The following is an 11538-nucleotide window of genomic DNA, read 5'->3' as shown; positions in this document are numbered from 1 at the left end:
TTTATATTATTTTTGGGACTAACCTATTAACCGGAGGCCCAACCCAGAATTACTGTTTTTTTTGCCTATTTTAGTGTTTCGAAGAAAAGGAATATCAAACGGAGTCGAAACAGAACGAAATCAACTGGAGAAGTTATTTTTGGAAGGAAAGCTACCAGATGGACTTGGACCCCATGTCAGGAGCCAAGGGAGGTGCTCACGAGGGTGGGGGGTGCCCCCCCTAGGGCGCGCCCCCTGCCTCGTGGGGCCCCCGAAGCTCCACTGACGTACTTCCTGCACCCATATATACTCACGTACCCTAAAACGTCCAGAACAGACAATAGATCGGGAGTTCCGCCGCCAGAAGCCTCCGTAGCCATCGAATGCCAACCTAGACCCGTTCCGGCGCCCTGCCGGAGGGGGAATCCTTCTCCGGTGGCCATCTTCACTACAAAAAAAGACACATCCGTGACATTTTGGGCCGGACGAATTTTTTTTTCTGTCGTACATATGACACTTCTATGACGATAATTGTGACAAAACCCGGTATCATCATAGATGTGGTGGGCTCCTACTTCTATGACAAAAAATCATGACAGAAAATGGGCTTTTTGTCCTGGGCAGGCCGGAGACGCAGCTGCATGACATTCTTTGGGCCGTCCATGACGGAAAAAACTGTGGTAGAAGCGAGGGGGAGGAAAATTTCAGGGAGTTCCCGGTTACGGTGGGAGGTCGGGGGCCGAGCGATGCGCGTTTCTCTCGTACACGTACGCATGTGTGTGCGAGGCGTTGGCTCTAACTGAACCCGAGTGAGGCGTTGGGCTCTAGCTGAACCTGAGCGATTGCACTGTAGGCTACGCGTTACTGAACCCGAGCGATCGATCGATGGCTGTTAACTGAACCCAATCGAGCGATTCCTTGGCTACTGCTGCTAACTGAAGCCGATCGAGGGGATGAATAGTGAGCGTTGCGGGGGGTTTGGATGAACAGTGAGCGGTGGCGTTGCCTCTAGATGAACAGGACCCCGTGGTGTGGTGGAGGGCTGGATGAACAGTAGACGGTGCAGGGGTGCCCGTGGAGGGGTGGATGAACAGGACCCCGTGGTGTGGAGGGCAGGATGAACAGTAGACGGTGGAGGGGTGCTCGTGGAGGGGTGGTTGAATATGACCCTGTGGTGTGGAGGGCTGGATGAACAGTAGACGGTGGAGGGGTGGTTGAACAGTAGCCGGTGGAGTAGCGCGTGGTGGAGGCTGGATGAATAGGAGCCCGTGGAGGCTGGAGGAGGTCGACGGTGGATGAACAGTAGCTCGTGGAGGCTGGAGGGGGTCGATGGTGGAGATGAACAGTATCCCGTGGAGTCCCGTTTTGCGGTACGCCACACCCCTCCCGATGAACAGGACCCCCGTTTCGACCGTAGTGCTCCAACACAAGTCCGTTTCCTCCGTTTTGCGGTATGCCACACCCCTCCCGATCAACAGGACCCCCGTTTCGACCGTAGGAGGTCCGTTTCCTCCATTTTGCGGTAAGCCACACCCCTCCCGATCAACAGGACCCTCATTTCGACCGTAGGAGGTCCGTTTCCTCCGTTTTGCGGTATGCCACACCCCTCCCGATCAACAGGACCCCCGTTTCGACCTAGGAGGTCTGTTTCCTCCGTTGTGCGGTACGCCAGGCCTCATTTCCATCGCCTCTTCCGTCCAAGCCCTCTCGATGAACACGACCACGCATTTCGTTCCGACCCAGTCGCATTGCCTCCCGATGAACACAACGCATTCCGTTGCCTCCCCATGAACACGACGACGACGTTGTTTCTCCGTTCCGATCCAGCCATGTACACGAGCCCTCGCCGTACGTATGCGCAAGTAGGCGTTCGAGACCCCACCCGTATGTACACATATGTGGCCGTATTTTCTTTCTTGCACCCTGGCCGCCTCTACTACGACACGTGCGCGCCTCTACATCCACCAGTATATATGTACGTACACGTTCGCGACCAGAATGACAACGCCACGTACGCTTCGACCAGGTGGGTCCCGATTGTCAGGCACTTCCTTGCCTGCGAAGATATAGCTGGTGGGTCCCAGCAGTCAGGGGGCGAATCGTTTTTTTGCCCGGACGCACTTCCTTGCGTGCGAAGATGTAGCTGGTGGGTCCAGCAGTCGGGGGGCTGGTGGGTCCCAGCAGTCAGGGGGGCGAATTTTTTTGGTTTTTTTTGCCCGGACACACTTCCTTGCGTGCGAAGATGTAGCTGGTGGGTCCCAGCAGTCAGGGGGGGCGAATCGTTTTTTTGCCCGGACGCACTTCCTTGCGTGCGAAGGTGTAGCTGGTGGGTCCTAGCAGTTAGGGGGGAAACGTTTTTTTTTTGCAAAATACGGTGGCCCGTCCCGTGGGTCCCTGCTATTAGGTGGAGGAATCATTATTTTCCGTATAATAAGGAGGCACTTCCTTGCTGCCGCCGTGGACCCAGCTGTCAGCCTCTCCACGTACAGTCCACGTCCGATGGAAGTCGTTCCTTGACCACGTTGACCACGCCGCGCTGAGAGCACCAAGGCAGTGGACGATGGCGAGGCCTAGGAAGGGGACGACACGGAGGCAGGGAAGACTCGGCAGTTGTTTCCCACGCGGAGGGGAGTACGACTATACGAGGGTTTACTGGTTCATCTGCCATCGCCGGAGAATAACAGCAGGTGTGGGTGAGTAGAGGGATGGCTAGGCCAGCGATGGGAGTACGGTCGGGCGATGAGGCCTGCGCGGCAGCATAGCCGGCCGCGAGGAGGAGGGAGCAGGCAGTCCCGTCGGCGCTTGTTTGAGCGGTTGGAGCAGGAAGAGCAGAGATTGAAGAAGCACGACGGCCGTTGGATGGACATCCAACAGTCAGTGCTTGTGCGTCAACCTTTTTTTAGGAAAGCCTCAAATCTGTGGAAAACAGCATACAACCCATCTGCCATTATTTCTAATAATTTACAGCCCATTTGCTAATTCTTAAGGTTTTTTTGGAGCCCATATTCTTTTTGTTAGCATTGCAGCCCATATTGTGGCAACGGTTAAAAAATTATATGAAATTTTGCATATTTCGGTGCGGTTCGAACTGTTTTTAATCCCAAAATTTTGACTCACATTCAAACTGATTTTAAAAATAAATGTATATCAATATAAAATCCAACAAATTCTCCACGCATAAAAATTAATGTAATTTAAAATCTTGAAATGAAAAAAAAGATATTTGAAACTAATTGCCGGTTTGATGTGTTTTAAAAATGTACAACCCATTTCTCATTACTGATGGGCCATTTTCTCGGCCAACCGAATGAAAGCTCTCCTCGTCTTGAAAGATTTGCAGCCCAACAGGCCTGACAAAGCGACTTACTTGGCAAATCACAAAAAAACTGGGTTGTGGCCGTGGACCCAGCTGTCAGCCTCTTCACATACAGTACTCTTCCGATGGAAGTCGTTCCTTGACCACGTTGACCACGCCATGCGGAGAGCACCACGGCGGTGGACGACGGCGAGGCCTAGGAAGGGGACGACGCGGCAGTGGAAGCCCGCATGGAGAGGACTACGCGGGTTCACTGGTTCGGCTGCGGTGTGAGGCTGCCGTCGCTGTAGGGCCTGGCCAGCGGTGGGAATAGTAGGGGGCGGTGAGGCCTCTGAGGCAGCACAGCCGGCCAGGGGTGGCAGGAGCATGCGGCACGACCAGCGCTGCTTTGGGCGGCTGGAGCAAGAAGACCAGAGGTTGAAGAAGCACTACGGTCGTTGGATGGACATCGTACAGTCACTGGAGCTAGAATCGTTCATATTGACTAAGTTGACAAAGCCCTTCGTCCCCGTCAACTTAGTAGGCCCACAAGTCAGCCTCCCAGCAAGGTGGATCCCAGCTAGCCGGGGGAGTATTCATTTTTTGTGCGTAATAAGGAGGCACTTCTGGTGGGTCCGAGCTGACAGCGGGGGGAATGTTTTTTTTGCGAAATACGGTGGCCCGTCCGGTGGGTCCCAGCAGTCAGGGGGAAATGATTTTTTTCGCAAAATACTGGTGGCCCGTCCGGTGGGTCCCTGCTATCAGGTGGAGGAATAATTATTTTCCGGGTAATAAGGAGGCACTTCCTTGCGGCTGCCGTGGACCCAGCTGTCAGCCTCTGCACGTACAGTACTCTTCCGATGGAAGTCGGTCTTTGACCACGTTGACCACGCTGCGTCGAGAGCACCAGGGCGGTGGACGACGGCGAGGACTAGGAAGGGGACGACTCGGAGTCGGGGAAGACGCGGCAGTGGATGCCCACGCGAAGAGGAGTACGAGGGTTCACTGGTTCGGCTGTGGTGTGAGGCTGCTGTCGCCGCAGATTAACAGGGGGTGTGGGTGAGTAGAGGGATGGCCTGGCCAGCGGTGGGAGTAGTAGGGGCGGTGAGGCCTCCGCGGCATCACAGCCGGCCACGGGAGGCAGGAGCACGCGGCACGACCAGCGCTGGTTTGGGCGGCTGGAGCAAGAAGACCAGAGGTTGAAGAAGCACTACGGCCGTTGGATGAACATCGTACGGTAACAGGAGCTAGAATCGTTCATATTGAATAAGTTGACAAATCCCTCCGTCCCCGTCAACTTGGTAGGCCCACAAGTCAGCCTCCCACTATGCTGGGCTCCAGCTGGCAGGGGGAATATTCATTTTTTTGTGCGTAATAAGGAGGCACTTCCTTGCGTGCGAAGATAGCTGGTGGGTCCGACATGTCAGCGGGGGGCACTTTATTTCGCAAAATACAGAGGCCCTTCCGGTGGTCCCAGATGTCAGGTGGAGGAATCATTATTTTGCGCGTGATAAGGAGGCATTTCCTTGTGTGCGGCCATGGACCCAGCTGTCAGCCTCTCCACGCACAGTATACTTTCGATGGTGTCGTTTGTTGACCACGTTTACCACGCCCCGCCGAGCGCATCCAAGGTGGTGGACGACGGCGAGGCCCCGGACAGCAACGAGCCGGAGATGGGAAGACGCGGGAGTAGAGTCACAGACGGAGAGGTGTACGAGGGTTAACTGGTTCTAGTGCGGTGTGGTTCGGCAGTGGGTGGAGAAGAACAGGAGGTGTGGAGGGGTGGAGGGATGGCCTGGCCAACGGTGGAGTAGCGCTTCATAGCGAAGCGTGCTAAGCAGAGCTGCTAGCAGCACGAGGCGGGAGGTGGTCCCGGTGGCACTGGTGGAAGAAGACGAGAGATTGAAGATGGATGCCTGTCGTTGGATGTAAATCCAACGGCTAACATGTCAGAATCATTTGTTGACTAAATTGACAACGACTTGCATTGGCTTCGACCTATTGGCCCACATTTCAGCCTCCAAAAATGTGGCACGTATTCAACCCATTTTTTCAGAATTTACAGTCTTTTTTGCGCGGTAGAATTTACAGTCAATTTGATCTTTTTTTTGAACTACAGCCATTAGCTCGGCTGGGTGAACAAATAATGTAGCGTCCATGCGGCCCGTTTATTTTATTTCCTAAAAAATTACAGGCCATTTGCACTTTCTCGAAATACACGATTTTGCTGGGTTGATTCTAATTATAATGTTGGGTTGGGCCGGCAATGTTATCAAAAAATAAAAAGGGTTGAGCATTTTGTTATAAATATATTTAAATAATAAGTGATATTATTACATTCGTCCTTAAATCTTACCAAGCTTTTGTACACAATCACTAGGATTTTCGTGCCAAAACAATCCAAGATTTTATTTGTTAAGAAATTATTTTTATAAGTTAATAAGATGTGGGATATTGTTTTCTTACATATGTAAGTATCTGTTAAATATATGATGACAATAAAAATAATATATAATAACATATGAAATAAATTTTTTTAGAAAAACAGGGAGCATCTCCCCGGTTCCATTGCTGAGAACGAAACCACAACATATTCTGATACAGCAGCTCAAAGAGCAGTTCGAAAGCAAAGGTAGAAAAGCTACAAACTAGGGGGTGGATGAACAAGTTCTCTGAATAACACAAATCACCCGAGCGGTGCCAAAGGCAGAGCGGATAGAGCACTCAAATGACACAAGGAGGGTCCAGCGAAGCCTTCATGGTCTTCAGCCGAGGGGCCGTGTCAGCCTGCGGCGACCAGTAAGCAAGCGGAGAGACCGGGCTGGAAGGCGTAGCATGGTGGATGTACCTCTTTTTCGGCGCCAGGTGCCCATCATCTTTATCAGAGATCTTGAGACGAGCCCACGGGTCCAGCCCTAGAGCAGGTCGAACCTTGTTCAGCCACAAGTGATTGCCAATGGTTTCTGGAGGGATCTTGTTAGGGTTTCCACGAAGCTCATCAACTTGTCCTTGTCCGATCCGGAGGAGAGAATCGCCCAGTTCCTCACCATGTTCCTGATCAACCTCAAGACCTGCGGAATGGAAATCCAGGAGGTGTTACTGAAAATCATAGCATTTCTATATTTCCAGAGGCACCAAAGGACAGCTGAGCTAACAGTGTTTAAAACTGAGCACTTTTTGGTAGCAATCCAGAATCTGGCGACAGATTCGAAGGATGAGCCAATCTAACTAGATAAATATTCCTCAATGTGGGCCCAGAGATGTTTAGCAACTATACATTCAAAAAATAGGTGAGAACAAGACTCTTGTTCCAAGCAGTAAACACAATCAAGGGGTTTGATTATGTGTCTCTTCCTAAGGTTATCCCTAGTCATCAATTTGTTTTTGGAGAGAAGCCAGAGAAATACATGAATTTTAGGGGGAACTCTCAATTTCCAGACAGCAGGGATAAACACGGGTTGAACCCCTCTAAAGTTGATAACATGATGGAGGGAGCTAGAGGAATACTTCCCCTTATTGTCCAGCTGCCAAATCAGGGCATCCGGCTCGGCAGTAAAGGTAATGCTTTTGTTAAAGAGAGTTTTAGGCATTGACCGTCCCAAACTTCATTGACACTTTTGTTAAGCTCATTGCGGACAGAGTAAATAGGCCAAAATTGGACTGCTAGGGGGGATGTGCCAAACCAACTATCTTCCCAGAACCTGGTTCTGCTCCCATCCCCTATGTTCCATCTGTAGCCAAATTTCACAGCATGCATAATAGATTTTAATCCTTTCCAGAATCTAGAGGTCTTAGGGTTGGAGGAAGGGACAAAAATATTAGGTTTATTTCCTAGGTATTTATGGGCAATAAGAATCTTCCAGGGTTTCAGGTCTTCCTCATAGAATCTTTTAATCCAAGACCCTAGAAGACAGATGATAATTTCTTGGAGGTTAGGTATGCCTAGGCCTCCAAAATCTTTTTTCATAGAGACTAGGGCCCAATTAGCAAGGTGTAGCTTCCTATTTCCCTCAAAATTATTCCACAAGCAATGAGACATCTGAGAATTGATGAGGTTCACTGCCCATTTAGGGAACTTGAAGAAGGAGAGGATATACACTGGAATGCTAGCCAAACAAGCTTGTATGAGGATCAATCTACCTCTGTAACAGAGAAGTTTGCCTCTCCACCCAGCAATCCTTTTAATGATTTTATCCAGAAGGGGTTGGATATCCTCTCTCCTCAGTTTATCATAGTGGAGAGGGATACCTAGGTACTTAATGGGGAAGTTACCTTTATAACAGACTAGAATAGAGAGGAAGCCAGCTAACTCCTGATCATCCATGTTGATAGGGATGAGTTCACTTTTAGAGTAGTTGATTCTCATGCCTGAGACTTTTTCAAACCAGGTTAGAACAGTTTTCAGATTGCTAGCATGTGTGGAGTCATTGTCTAAGAAAAGGATGGTATCATCTGCATATTGAAGGCAGATGATGCCACCAGGGCAGACCTCAGGACAGAGCCCTGCAATCAGACTATGATCAGCAGCTTTGCTCAGAATTTTAGTAAGAACGTCCACTACTAAATTAAACAAAAGCAGGGAGATGGGGTCACCTTGCCTAAGGCCTTTACCAGCAAGGAAAAAATCACTTTCACAGTTATTTAACTTGACCCCAACAGACCCCCCATGAGTAAGTTGCTAGATCCAACTCTCCTCTATGAAAGGCTTGGAAAAGATCTAAGAGATCATTTTTTCACCAAGTCCCAAAAATGTTGGTAAAACAAGAAGGGAATCACATCAGGACCAGGAGCCCCATCAGGATAAGAGCTAAAAATGGCTTCCTTCACCTCTGTCTCTGAAAAAGGGGCTTCTAGCAGCTCATTTACAGCAGGAGAGACTTTTTCAGAAGCAGAGAAAAAATTGTTTTGTAGAGAGAACCCAGAAGGGTTTTCTTTCTTAAACAGGTCTTTGTAGAAGTCACTAGCCACTTTCAGCATCTCATCTACCTCAGTAACAGGGCCATTAGGGCCATCAAGGGAGTGAATGAGGGTTTTCCTCCTCCTCTGGTTAGCTACTGCATGGAAGTAAGCAGTATTTCTATCACTTCTAACATATCTAGCAGAACTGTGGGTTTTCCTTCTGACAGGGCAATTTTCAACTTTATGGGTAACCATTTTGTAGATAAAACAACTCTTGGGCTTGACACATTTATCCAAATGATGCCCTGGTTCCCCACAATTGTAGCAGATCACCTCAGAGTATGCCATAAGGCCCGAAGTAGGGGCAGGAGCAGTTTTCTGGATGTCCTATCTCTTCTTTTGCTGATTCTTGCCTTGAGATTTCCCACTGATCTGAGAGTCAGAACCACCAGCAGATTGATCTTGGGCAATTACAGGAGCCTGCCCAGATTGTGCCCCCATTTGGGGCAGAGGTGGGCCGTACCACTGCCCAACCGGCGCTCCCCCCCATTGTGATAGGGGAAATTCATCGGAGTTCCTGGTTCCTGCTCATCCTCCAGCCAGATGTTGTCTCTCAGGAAGCAGAAATAACCACCAGACAGCTCAATTGAAGCAGATTGCAAGCCTAATTTCAATCTTCTTCATGTTTGGGGGAGAGGTGAGGTAGGGGATCCACCTGCTCCGGCTCAGGTGGCGTGCTGGTGGGCAGGAGTCTAGTCAAGCATTCCCATCTCGCAGCACGGCGTGGATCTCCTAAATTCACTTCTCCTTTCGCCCATCGAACGAACGCAATCGGTGGCTCACTAGGGTGGGGCATCATGTGCTTCTCCGAGAAATCTCGTTCGAAGTAGATCCGCAGGGCTAGATTCAGCAGCTCCCAATCCACATGATCCTTGCACCTCCGAGCATACCTGCGCGAGTGAGAGAATGGATTCGGTCCCTCCTCGGCTTCCTCCCTCGCAGCTTCCTCCTCTGCTTCCCTCCATTCGCGCGTGCACTGGGTCTAGGAGAGAGCGTCGTCACGGATCTGCATTGCCCGCTCCCTCCATCTCCTCCCTCGAGTCTCCTGCAGCACCGCCGGCGCGACGGAGTCGAGCGTCTCGAGCATCCGCGGGAAGGCTTTGTAGACATGTGGGAGATGCATCTTGTACATCTGCCTGTCTTCCATCCATTCCCCGGTGGATATGGCTAGCGACTCCATGGGGTGCACGAGCGGACTTGCTGAGGGGGGCAGGCGCGCCCGGAGTCAGGAGGTGGGGGGTGGCGGCGAGATCTATTTGCCAATTACTCCCTCCTTTTCGGTTTATAGGGCTCAATTCAAAAATCTCACCAACCAAGGTAGATGATGAATGGTGGAATACTTTTTGTAGTTTGCAAAAGCACCTAATTAGTGCACTTGTTTTCCTCAAAAAATTATGTCTATCAATGCATAAATTGCAATGCATGCATGCATAAAGTACATGCATTGGTCAATTTTCTCTTAATACTTGCATGCAATGATTTAATGCACCTTGGAATCTGAACATGTGATGGAAAACAACCAAATTGAGCCTTATAAAATTGAAAAATTAAAATTTTGAGATAAGCTCTATAAACCGAAAAGGAGGGAGTATGTGAACTAAACAGTCAACATATAAAATAATTTAAATATATATAATATAGTTAGAAGGGAAACATAAGTTGGACCTGGCGTTCCTATTCTTATATAGAAAAATAGAACATACCTCTGCGTTTTCTTCAAAAAAATACATAAATTGGGCTGCCAAAAATAAAACCTCGGATGGGAGGTCCATAGGCCGGTCGATACATGACGGCCCTAAGAAAATACAAACAGGCCTATGGACCTCCCATCCGAGGTCGTGGGCTGCGCATGTTAAAAATGAAAGCCTAGACGGGGCAGCCCAAAACCACGTCCAACACCTGCCAAAACTTCGTCCCTCGTTTTCTCTGTGTTTAGCACACTCGACATTGTGTGGGCATTTTGACTGTGTATCATATGAAGATGTGCTATGCATGAATGTTGATCAGCATGATGTTAACTGGCTGGTAGTTCCATTTTCGACCATGAATAAAACTTCCAACATGATGTTAACCCTGTTTGAAAAGGCCGTGTTAATATAAATGCTCTGCCTCTAAAAGTTGCAGTTTCTTATCTGAAACTGAACTTGCAGTTTCTAATCTGAAACTGAAACTTGCAGTTTCTTCTCTGAGAATCACATTGTCTGCACTTTTATGCTCCTATGAAACTACATTTTTAAGTGCTAAAAATAGATCTCTAGAATTCATAAAATACTTCATATGCTCAATACTGCAAATCTGAAATTCAAAAGACATTCATATCTGAAAGTACTCTCAAAATACACAACACAAAACACAATTCACAACCTGCAAATACTGACAACCCTAAGCTCCTCCTGACAATTCACAACCTGCTCGACTATTGGGCTGGGGGGGGGACAGCCCCCTCCTATTCCTCGGCGGCAGACAGCCGCCCCGTGAGACAATGTGCACGGTGACGGAGACGATGGCAGGGAAGCGTCGTCGGGCCAACTGCTTTTCTCCTCTTGCAGTTGGGTTCAGTCGACGAAGACTCCACCGGCTCGCTCTGGCAGGACACCCTCACAAACGGCACCCTGTGGATGCTGGATCCTTCAATCTCTGGTGGATGCTCCATCTGGGATCGATACTCCCACCACTGCTCCCTCACGATCGGATTCGGTGAATCTGTTTGCTCCATGGCCCAGAGGAGCAGCTCTATGTACTCCGGCGCGGCTCCCTCCGGGAGTATCACCGCCTTTTCGCTCTGTTGCAGATATTTGGCCATGGATGTCGCCGTCGCTGCTAGTTGGTCCTTGTTGTCAAACCAAGACTGTATCTCCAACATCATAGCTAGCTTCACAGGGTCGCCGTCTGCGATCCTCACGTATCGGTTGTACTCCTCCATCGATCAACTTCTCCACAGCACCTTCACTCGCCAGCGGTGGTTTTTGAATGGAAGAGGAGAGGAGCAGCGCTGGTTTTGGATTAGAATGGGAGAGGAGCGACGCTGGTTTTGGACTGGAATAGGAGAGGAGGGGCGGTGGTTTTGAAATGGAAGAGGAGAGGAGCGGCGCTGCATTTAGATTGGAACAGGAGAGGAGCAGCGGCGGTTTAAGAGTAGAAGAGCGAAAGAGCGGCGCTGGTCTTGGAAGTATTTTTTTGTTGTTTCGCGTATTTTGGGTCAAAGTTTGACCACGTATTGTATTTGACAAGCAAAATGTGAATGCATGTCACCAAAAATTGTACCGTTTGGTTCGTATCTGAATGTACTTTCAAATAATACTCCC

This window comes from Triticum urartu, chromosome 1, assembly GCF_003073215.2.
Source record: "Triticum urartu cultivar G1812 chromosome 1, Tu2.1, whole genome shotgun sequence".
Taxonomy (NCBI): domain Eukaryota; kingdom Viridiplantae; phylum Streptophyta; class Magnoliopsida; order Poales; family Poaceae; genus Triticum; species Triticum urartu.
Note: the sequence above shows the minus strand (reverse complement) of the source record.